This window comes from Ctenopharyngodon idella, chromosome 4 (assembly GCF_019924925.1).
Source record: "Ctenopharyngodon idella isolate HZGC_01 chromosome 4, HZGC01, whole genome shotgun sequence".
Lineage (NCBI taxonomy): Eukaryota > Metazoa > Chordata > Actinopteri > Cypriniformes > Xenocyprididae > Ctenopharyngodon > Ctenopharyngodon idella.
In genome coordinates, this window is record NC_067223.1 from 25,190,700 (window position 1) to 25,202,441 (window position 11,742).

The window sequence follows — 11,742 nt, forward strand, 5'->3', positions numbered from 1 at the left end:
AAATAATATTTTATTAATTTTTCATAACATTAAATCTGTGATTACGGATTGAGATCCAGTAGTGCTGTTATAATCTGAGGTATTTTTTTAAAACACACAGACATCAAGAATCAGCATACAAACCTCAACAATGGTGACAATCAAACAAAATGCTTCATGTTGCAGTGCATGATAGTAGTCCACGAGTCAAAACTCATCCATGGCTCCCATCATGCATTGCAGTATGAATAAATTATGCAGCTGAACTGTCCTATTCCTATTATTTTGAGATTCATATGCTGATTCTTGAAGCCTGTATGTGTCCAAACACAGTAGCTTCTGTGCACACTGCATTTTTGAAATTGTTCAAATTTCTGTTTGATCTGTTGAATTTAACACTCTGGAGTCGGCGGTCGCGCCAGCGATACCACCTTGCTTTTTTCTTATCAGTGTGAAATAGACTCAGAATACTCCATGAATTTTGGACATACAATTACGAGTTATACACCATTCTACGTCACTTCCAGTGTGAGAATGCTGGCGCGCTTGTGCTGCCGCTTCATGCCGGTTACCTGTCTGTTCGTTTGTTTGTTTGTTTGTTTGTTTGTTTACTGGCTGATACGTTTTTGGATATGTTTCTGCTGGGATTCGACAAATCTGGATTACTTCCTGGACTACTTTCACTCAATAAGATTTGGATGACTGACCTGGCATTTTTCAGGATCCTGTCACACTGATCGTCTGCGAGACCTCTCTATTCCTTTCCATATCCTTTGCGACATCTTGCACTCTTTGGCTTTGAAAGAACATTTGCTCAACTACCGTACAGCCCTCAAAGCTGCAAGATTCTCATATTTCTCTTCTACTATTAAGAATTCTATGTGCAGGCCCAAATCTCTGTTTGCTATGGTGAACAAACTCACTAACCCTCCACAACATGTTATTTCTGGCTCTGAGGTGCTTGTGAATAATTTTTCTCATTACTTTTCAGACAAATTGAAGTTAATCACTGAATCCATTTCCAAAGACACCCCTTATACAACTGACTCAAATGTTCACTTGAAGTCAGCTGACTCGGCTCACTCAACAAACTCTCTCTCTGCTTTTACTCTCACTACTTCTGCTGCCATAAGTGATCTAATTGTGAAGTCTAATTCCACATCCTGCCAGCTTGATCCTACACCTACTGTTTTGCTTAAGATGTGTTCCTGAGGTTGAACCTTTCATAACACATATGATAAACTGTAGTTTAGCATCTGCCATTGTTCCAGCAGAATTAAAAATGGCTGCAGTGACCCCCCATTCTTAAAAAACCGGGTCTTGACCATCTAGACGAACAATTACAGGCCAATCTCAAATTTAACACTCTTAAGTAAAATTCCTGAAAAAGTTATGGCTTCACAATTGAGATCTTACTTAAATGCTAATGGTCTTTTTGAACCTTTTCAGTCAGGATTTCGCTCTTCACATAGCATTGAAACTGCTCTTCTTCATGTGGTTAATGACATTCTTCTGTCCGTGGATTCTGGGTTAATAAACATCCTGATTCTTCTCGATCTAAGCTCTGCATTTGACACAGTCTGCCATAAAATACTAATCTCTCGCCTTTCTGATATCGGTATCACTGGTTCAGCTCTTTCCTGGCTCATTTCCTACATCAGCGACAGAAAATATTATATCAATATTATATTGGTGTCTTATTTGACTCATCTCTATCTTTTGCCTCTTATATTTCTTCTGTCATTAAAAAACTCTTTTTTCCATCTTTGTAATATTGCACATCTTCGATCTTCTCTCACTCTAGCTGATGCTCATGCATTAATCACATCACGTCTGGATTATTGCAATTTCTTAGTCTGCCTAAAAAACTCATAGCAAGGTTACAGTATGTTCAAAACTCAGCAGCAAGAGTTCTCACCTCTACCAGGTGTTCTGCTCACATTACTCCTCTACTGCATGATCTTCACTGGCTACCTGTGGCACCACGTATTCACTTTAAGATATTACTTCTAACATTTAAGGCATTAAATGGTCTTGCGCCTCCATATCTGTCTGACCTACTCCACTCCCACTCTCCTGCCCGGTCCTTCAGATCATCTGAGCTTGGTCTTTTGTCCATTTCTCGTTTTCGGCTGTCCACTGTAGGCAGTAGGTCATTTAGTGTTAATGCTCCTAAATTATGGTATTCGCTACCCCTTACACTTCGTGAAAACATATCTTTTCAATATGCATTTTGGATAATGTGGTTATATCTGGCCTTATGTGTTTGTATTGTGTATGTGGATGTGCAAATATATTGTATAGCACTATGTGAAGCGACCTTGAGCTATGGAAAGGCGCTATATAAATAAAACTACATCTTCTTCATTCTAATCTGTGAAATATCTTCTTTTATTTGTGTACACTCTGAGTAAAAACTAAATGTTGTGCTTTTTGCAAAATGAAGAAAACTAACATGATGCGTGATCTGTCGTCTCTCTCTGAACGAAGTCCACTCTGATAGTCCCCAGAAAATGAACTGTAAGTTAGTGAATACTAATCACACAAAAATGAGACATATGTCTAAAGAAATGTTGAAATGTCATGTTTTAAATCATGTAAGTCAAATCGAAAACTAATATTCTCTGTTTATGTAATCTGTAGGAAAAGAGAGATGTCAGTCGTTCGCGAGTCAGCTCATTATCCACTAATTCGGCCACACCCACGGAGCGCGCGCGCTATTCAGACGCAAATTCTGAGGCGATAAACGCAATTTGGAAAAATGCATCAAGCTTAAGGCTGGTTCGCTTTGTGCGATTTTGGCCACGATTTGGTCGTCTGAGACAAATTTTGTAAATCCTAAAAGATTCCTATAATCCTAGCCTAAAATCTGTAGTCTTTGATCGCTAGTTTGACATGTTCACAGACAGCCGGTTAATGGCGCACAATCCTCCAGTGTGACTTCTCCTACGACGAACGTCAAATTGTCTTTGTTTTTCAAGACGAGCCGTAATCAAAATTAACGATAGAGATGTCTTTGTTAGCCACCATTTCAGTCCCATGTGTAATGCAGCTCACAGTCACTGAATGTGTGTGGGTTGATGATGTAAAACTCCAGACAAGTTTTCATGCACCCATCCGTTTTTAACACGTCTTGACTGTCGTACAGTCTGACATAAATGACAGCTGAGATCCCACAGTGTGACATGAGGATCAATCTGACAAGCAACCATCGTGAAGGACTATTATAAATCGCACAGTGTGCACCTGGCTTTAGTCAGTTTACTTTTCATCATTACAGTGTACTTTTCATCATTTTGAGATGCGGTGAGGAATCATTTTAAAAGGATTTGCCTCAGAGGATGAGCATGGCTGGTTTCAATTCAATTTCGAGGATCAACTAGATCAAGCCGATGATTGTGAATGGTAAGTTTTTTTATTCTTAAGTTCTTCATTCTAATCGTGATATAGTGTCTGTGAATATTAAACCACAAAAAGACTGTTTAAATATGAATCCTGCAAGTTTTGTGTGTCTCAGTGTGAATTAATGGCAGATCGATGGTGGTTTCGTTTACTACACATAACTTACATTAGTAAATTGCCATGGCTATTCCCAAACTATATTGCTATACTGAGATGAGTGAAATCGACTGAAATACGTAATAAATACTGAAATAAAATGTGTTAGCAATGTATTAAACTGCAAATTAACATTTAGGCTCTATAATATAACAAATATATAAAATGCCATATAAAATACCATAGAGGTAATATGAATATTTAGATGCTTTGCATCACAGAAATACATTATATTTTAAAGTATATTAAAATAGAAAACCATTATTTTAAATTGTAATAATATTTCACAGTTTTTTTTTCTGTATTTTTGATCAAATAAATGCAGTCTTGATGAACATGAGACTTCTTTCAAGAACATTATAAATAGTAATGTGTCCAATCTTTTGACTGGTACTTTAATTTAAAATATAAGCCTATACAAAATTTTCTTCACATGATGTGCAATAATACGTGCATGCATGAGATCACAAAAATCTGTTTTTCTGTTAAGAGTGGACATTATATTAAAGGGATAGTTCACCCAAAAATGAAAATTTGATGTTTATCTACTTACCCCCAGGGCATCCAAGATGTAGGTGACTTTGTTTCTTCAGTAGAACAAAATTATGATTTTTAACTCCAACTGTTGAGGTCTGTCAGTCGTATAATGCTTGTCAATGGGAATCCCATCTGTAAGTGTCAAAAAAACATGCACAGACAAATCCAAATTAAACCCTGCGGCTCGTGACGACACATTAATGTCCTAAGACACAAAACGATCGGTTTGTGCGAGAAACCGAACAGTATTTATATCATTTTTTACCTCTAAAACACCACTATGTCCAGCTGCCCTGTGCATCCGGTTAGTGAGGTCTGAACGCGCTCTGACAACGGAAGTGATGTCTCGCACTCATTGAAGCAAAGCGCGAGACATCACTTCCGTCATCACAACGCGTTTTCTGACCTCACTATCCGGAACGATCACCGTGCAGGAACTAACCGGCCGTGCCGTATTGATTCGGAGAGGAGGTGGGCCTTGGCGTAAAAAAGGTTGGAAACCACTGGCCTATACTGATTGAAAGGGCTCATTATGCAGGTCATTATGTGGGTCTTTGTCTACTCAGGTGTGAATCACAGCATTATTCATGAAGACTCATGCCTCCTGCATACTATCTTTCTTGACAAAAAAAGTGTCTTACAAAATTTAAATCAATATATTGTTTTATATAAACAGGATAGGCAGGATAATTTTTACATAATTTTGAAGTAAAAACTCTAGTCTACAACCTCCAATACCCAGAAGTCTTGTGAACACATATTTAGGTATTTGTTTTGTGGCCGTATTTCAGTGACTTAAGTTTTTTGTTTTAATAACCACGCATAAATGTTATTCTCTCAAAAATACAAACATGTACATGTTGCTCACATATTATGGTAGCCTAGTTTGTGCTGAATACAGTGTAATGACATTAATATGTTTATAAGCAACTGAAAAAAGCACAAATGTCAGGGCTTCTCCAGGGCCCCAAAAATCCTCAGACCCCAGAGGGTTAAGATAACTGGGCCAATTTAGGCTCACACCTTGGTTAGCCAGTGCTGACATTTTTAAAGTCAAATTTAAGGCTTTTTAAGACCTTTTTAAGACCTAAAGAAATAAAAATTAATACTATACATTAGTTGTGTGCAATATTGACAAAAATGTTTATCTCAAAATGTTTAAAGTTGTTTCAAAATCAATATTTGCCACCTTAAATTGATTTCCAGGGACATTTTTACCTACATAAGGACACTTTTCTAAACTTATTAGATGTATACATCACCTTTTAGGTCAAATTCTAACATTCAAATTAAATAGGTTGTTTGCACATGACGTCATTGCTGCACGCGAAATGAGGCTGGAGGGCAAGGAGTGATTTTTCTATATAGGAATCCTATCACAAACTCAAAATTCCTGTATTTTGCGTCATTTATGGTTGCTTAAATCTATCAAACCGAGAAACCACAATGAGCTTTTATCTTTTAAGTAACTTATATTGTTTTTTAACTTTAAAAGTTGTCACCTTTTATAGCGTTTTGTGTCTGCTGATACTGAAACGAATATGGATACCTGCTTACCTTTTTTGTTTTTGACTTGGTTAAATAATCACATTCTTCATGGTATCGTTTGCAGGGAAGTTTTCACTTCAGTTTTGTAGAATTCCGTTTACAATGTTGATCTGGTTACCGTGAAAACAGTGTCACGCACTGGGCACATGCTGCTGCTTCAGCCATCGTATGGTAGAAAATGCCCAAATAAATAAATGTGTTCACCAAGCTGACAGAAGTCGATCCATTTCTTTGTTGGAAGGGTGTAAATGTAACTGTAGTTTTAATGTTTTCTTTGTAAATATTCACTTTCCCATATGACCACGGAGGAGAATCGGAGGGTCACATTCAGTGGACAGACACCCTTTTTTACAGTCTATGACAGACACCGACACACTGTATTTTTTAAAAAAAAAATTGTATTTATTTTAACAAATGACAACCAAAAATCAAACCCATAGAAGCCTGTGAACAGTTTTGAAGTGGCTGCGTGCAAGTTATGCTCATTCACAAGCCGAGTGAGAGTCATACTCGCAAATGTAATGTTAATTATTAAACCAAACAAAATATAACACTTTCAAAAACACTCAGCAATGTGATTATTTTATTGAGTGATAGGGAGTGGGTTCAATCAGTGACTATATGGCGTCTCCCCGTAACTTGCTTCCCTTAGTGTTTTTACACGTAGAAAAGGCGAAAATTGTATTGCACCGTCCAGTTTTTTCCCTGAACGATGATGTGAGCTCCTGTTGCAATTCTCGATTCAGCATAAATGACCTACAATGGCGACATTTTTCACAATCGCAACAGAAAATCAAAAATACTGCCCTTAACGGCACTAGTAGAAAGGCAGCGCGATATAAACAAACCCAGACCTGAACGCGGTGTGACGACAGCTTCACATTCTCTATATCTACCTCCTCGATGGCAGTCAAGTCTTTCAATTCAGTAGAAAAATCGCTCCTCTTCATAACATAAGGGTCACGTCCAAAATATGTTGTGATTTTCTGTTTATACCTTTCTAAACCAGCACAGTACGGACTTTTCTCCATCTCTTCCATTCTAATTTTCACTGCTTGCCCTCCACATTAATTTTGTGCGTCACCAGAGCCACGTGATTGCAAACAACCTATTCTATTAGAATAATAGCACAGTATAGGGCTGTTATTACCAATCAAATTAAATCATTATCAACAAAATCCATCTTTGCAATGCAGAGGTGACACAGAAGTGGCATAAGAAGTGGCATTAATATATTTACACAGCATTGACAATTTGTCTACATAAATTTAATTCAATATTTAAATATGAAATTATTTCTAATTTTAACTTTTTAATTAAAATGTACTTTAAATATGAAACTAAACTGCCAGTAGGAGACAGCAAGTCACTGTCTTAATGAGTGAGTCATTCGTTCAACCGATTTGTTCAAACAACTGATTCATTAAGGAACAAAGCAGATGACCATCTTTATTGAATGGGTCATTGAATCATTAATAAAACTGATTAGTTCAAAACGCGGATTCAGTCAGTATAAAAAAAATTGTCTGTTGCACAGAGACTGTTCTGCTGTTCTTCATTTTTAAATTTTCGTTGGCAAAATGAAGAAAAAAAACAATATCGACAAAAATGTGTCTAAAATATAACTCACAATGTTAACTTATAGTTCATTTAACTGTTGTATAAAATAAATATCACATTTGCAATCATTCTGATTTGGGCAAAACGGCACTCTTGCTCATGTTATATTGTATAACTACATCATATCATATGATATAATTATAGGACAAAAACTCATCAGGGCAAAAATGCCCATGTATCTTCAATTTTGAGGGGACGAAACTGCATACATCATGCAGTGAAAGCATGAGTGACAAACTCAATGTCAGCTCACACATCGTTAAAACAATGATTACGATATCATCATAGACGATACTTATCACACACCCCTACGCAAGTAAAGAAAGAACATTTAAAGAATTTACCCATTTTCTTCTGCTTTCTTTTCCTTTCGCATGCAGAAGACAGTACGTTATACGCTATAGTAAATGCTGTGAGGCCCGCGAATTGTCACGTGAACAAGCCAATTCACACAAAAAAATAAAAATAAAAATAATATTTATGCTAATTAGATTTTTAATTTGGTAAATGATTTAGATATGTCCAAGTCAAATTATCATCTAAAATTTAAGACCTCTCATAAGTAAAAATAAGACCTTTTATGGCCTTAAATTTTAAAAATCTAATTTAAGACTTTTTAAGGATCCGCAGGAACCCTGGACTGTGCCGTAAAATTGCCAAATGTGGTCCAAATTTGGTGTAATGTATTCGGGCCATATTTGCTATGCCATGTGTGGGCCACTTTAGGTTCACATTCAGAATTGCCAGTCATTACGATCCCATATCTTTGCCAAAACTGGCCCAGGTATGTTTTAAGATAACTGGGCCACATTTGCTGCAACATAGTATGTGGGCCAAATTTGGTTTACACCAAAATTAGCCATTGTCAATTGTGCTACATTTTTGCCAAAGTTGGCCCACATGTGATTTAAAATATTTGGGCCATATTTGCCATGTTCGCATCATTGCCTAAAGTGGCCCACATCTGTTTGCTATCAGGGTATGAGTCGGTCGGTCAGCCTTCACCAATGCTGTTCGGGCCCACTCCACCAGGAGTATGGCCGCTTCTAAAGCTTTGCTTTCGGGAGTTTCCCTTCATGACATCTGTGATGCGGCAGTCTGGTCCTCACCACTCACCTTTGTCAAGTTTATGATCTGGATTTGGGCACCACTCTGAGTTCTACAGTACTTTTGTCTTAGTGTGCACAATGACTTCACACAGACAGGCACTTGCTTGTACGGTGGCATGGGTATGGGGTTCCCACAGCGTCTCGACGCAGCTCGAGTTCACCTTGAAAGGGAACATCTCAGGTTACAACTGTAACCCATGCTTCACAACACAATTACGCAGGGCGTTCCCACAGCGTCAATTCTCAATGCAGCGTCTCATTCCCTCTTCAGGGAACCAAGGTTACAGTTGTAACTGAGGCGATTTCCATACCTCCATGCACCCTGCTCGTGCAGACATCCCACATCATCAGCGTGTTAGATGAGACTATGCAAAGTTGTAGACACACAGTCACCAGGTGCCATAAACAAAGAGCAGCCACATTTTACAGTTCCTCCTGAATCAAAACAACAAGCTTACGCTGCGTTGATGCCATGTCATAACAGTAATTACGAGATGGCAACCCATGAAGTTGTACTCTGAGCTCTTCATGTCCACAGGCTTGTATTTTTGCATTTGTATGTCAACACTATCAATGCGGAAATTAATCTGCATCAGTCAGAGCTCTGTAAGTTGTTTATGTTCATTATTATTGTATTGTTATATGCTTTGAGACATGAGGCAATTTAATGCTGTCTCATGGTGCTTTGCAGACTCTGCTGTGCAGGTTCATGTGGCTTTGGAGATGCTCTGAAGGGAGGGTGGGATTTTATGCTTTCAAAGTTAGCTTGCTATTGCTAGCCTCTCTGAAATTGTCTGCCCTTCCTTTAAGTAAAAAACTGTTCATTGTGTAACGGTTAAGTGATACTTTTCTTGTTTAATCCAGAGGGGAAAAATAATGCTGAATAGGCCCTCTGTGAGATCCAGATTGTTCATCAATACAAAGTGAGTTGATTATTTCTTTGATATGGAAGTTTTCTATATTTCTATTTTATGCAAGCCTTATGAAACTTTTGACATGTGTGTTGAATTATTTATGTTCCAAATTAAAGAATAACCTGTGGTAAAACATATACTGTGATACTGTGCTATGTACAATTAAGAAACAATTTGAATGATAAATATGGCCTTATATATTCAATTGTGCATGTTTGATTTTCTGGGGTGTAAAGGCCATTACTGTTGTCTTGTTGTCCTTGTTTTGTACTTTTTTTTTTTTTAATTTCCTAGGTTCAAGAATGGAAACCAAATTTCTTTTCTTTCTTTATTAACATTTTTTTGTCATATTATTTTTCTTAAAACATATTTAACCCGCAAAAGCCTTTTTTTTTTTTCTAATGCTGTGTCCCTATACGGCCTCAGTCAGAAATAAGACCTCAAATTTAAGTTGCCTGTGTTGTGGACCTTCATTCCTCAAACAATAGCCCATTAGCCCGGCAACATATATTCTCATCAAGATGACAGTAACTTTCATGATTAAAGAATGTTCTTTCACTCTTTACACTGTTTTATGCGGGAGTATCACAAACATGAATACTTGGTGCAGGTTTGGCTGTGTTCATGACAACTATAATGCTTTTGGGACTTTCCAAAACTGGTTTAACATCATTGTTGTACACATACAAGCAGGTTCTTGCAGGAACCCTGAAGCTTGTAAACAATGATGATATGCATCTGATCAAAACTTTCCCATAGTTTCATTATGATCAAATCACAACAATAATTCTACTATATTTTAGAATAAAAAATAAGTCAAAAATAAAATCTACAAACTCAAAGGACTTTGCCATTCTGATAAATCAGCGTTATCATTAATTAAAATTTAAAGCATTCCTTGAATTAGTCACCTTTAACAGACAGAAGCAACGTGCGTGTATACAGTTACACCTGTCAAATATTGTTAGAGTGAATGGTCCTGGGGACTGGATCACAACTACAGATGGGTCATGCCATGTCAAATTAACCGAATTTCAGAAACTTCCCTGACTCAATTTTTTTTATTTTGTTAATATTTTTTTTAAAGAAAGACAAACATAAATATAGCTTTAAGCAGCGATGACGGGCCCAAGCCCGGTGGCTTCAGGGCAACTGTGCACGGTGGGCAATGGGCATTTAAAACGGTTAAACATAAAAGGTCTATGTCAAATACAGACCACATTTACTGCAGAAGCTGGTGCCCATATGATCAAAACCACAACAGCCAAACCCATGAGATCATTTAAACATAGATAAATTTTATGTCATAGAATGTCATAAGTCAATTTCAAATGAGTGCAGAATACCGTCCTAATCTGCCATGTCTGTGTTTTTCTAAGACAACCTCTATAAAAATTCCAGAGCAAACTCAACAGTACTCTGAGAAATCTAATCCAGTGTAATGTGAATGTCTGTGATTGCTGTTGTATTACCCTAACACTTCTCCATGTGTTTTTGACCTCCCTGAGCTGTTGTTTGCGCACAAATCTTATGCACCATTATCGTTAAACATACACAGTGATCAAATTACACAAAAAAACTCAGACCTTATTCATTTTTTTTTTTTTTATATCCTTCATAGAAAGTGTTACCAAATATTGTCTTTCCCTCATTGGTACTTTGTACTGTAAGAAATTCTTTAAACTGGTTTGTGGCTGCAGTTTCTCATGAAAAATGGCACCAATGAAACCCAAACCAAAAGATAATATAACCTTTGGAGAGAGAGAGAGTGTCATGATAACCAGTTGGAGTGCCCTGGTTAGCCACCAGAGGGCACTCCACCCCAGACTATTGCCTCACCATATCGGACTTCACTTCCCATAATCCCTTGTCCCGGACACATTACTCTCATTGTACTCCGCTGTTTTCACTCATATTATTAGTGTCTGTCTACTTACACCCGGTTTCAGTCATTTGTCATCAAGGTTTAATTTACAGTTACATGCTCGTTCTGAGCACTTTGTTGGTTTTGTTTTCTTGTTTTTGTTTGGGCTGTTTCTATGGATTTTGACGCTTGCCTGGCTGTGACTACGATTTTGGATTTCCCTTAATAAATGCTGCACCTGGATCTTACCCGCAAGTCTCAGAGCATCTGAGAGAGAGAGAGACTTTTTTTTTTCTTTTAACATCTCTTTAATTACAATCCATTAGCACAAAATACATACACCATTAAAACAACACATTACTTCATAAATGCATATTCCCTCTTCATTGGGTTTACAAAATATATTTCCAACACCCCATAAAAAGAAGAAAGCTTCAGTATTATTCACCAGTTCATAATACTTATACTCCATTACCAGCCTACTTTTTACCAGAGCTCTAAACATGTTCAAAGGATCAGTATCACTGTTAAACAATAATTTTCTTTTTCTTTTCAGCCAAATTGCCATTTTTGCCATACAAAATAAAAAATTAATCGAAACAATTTTGCTTTT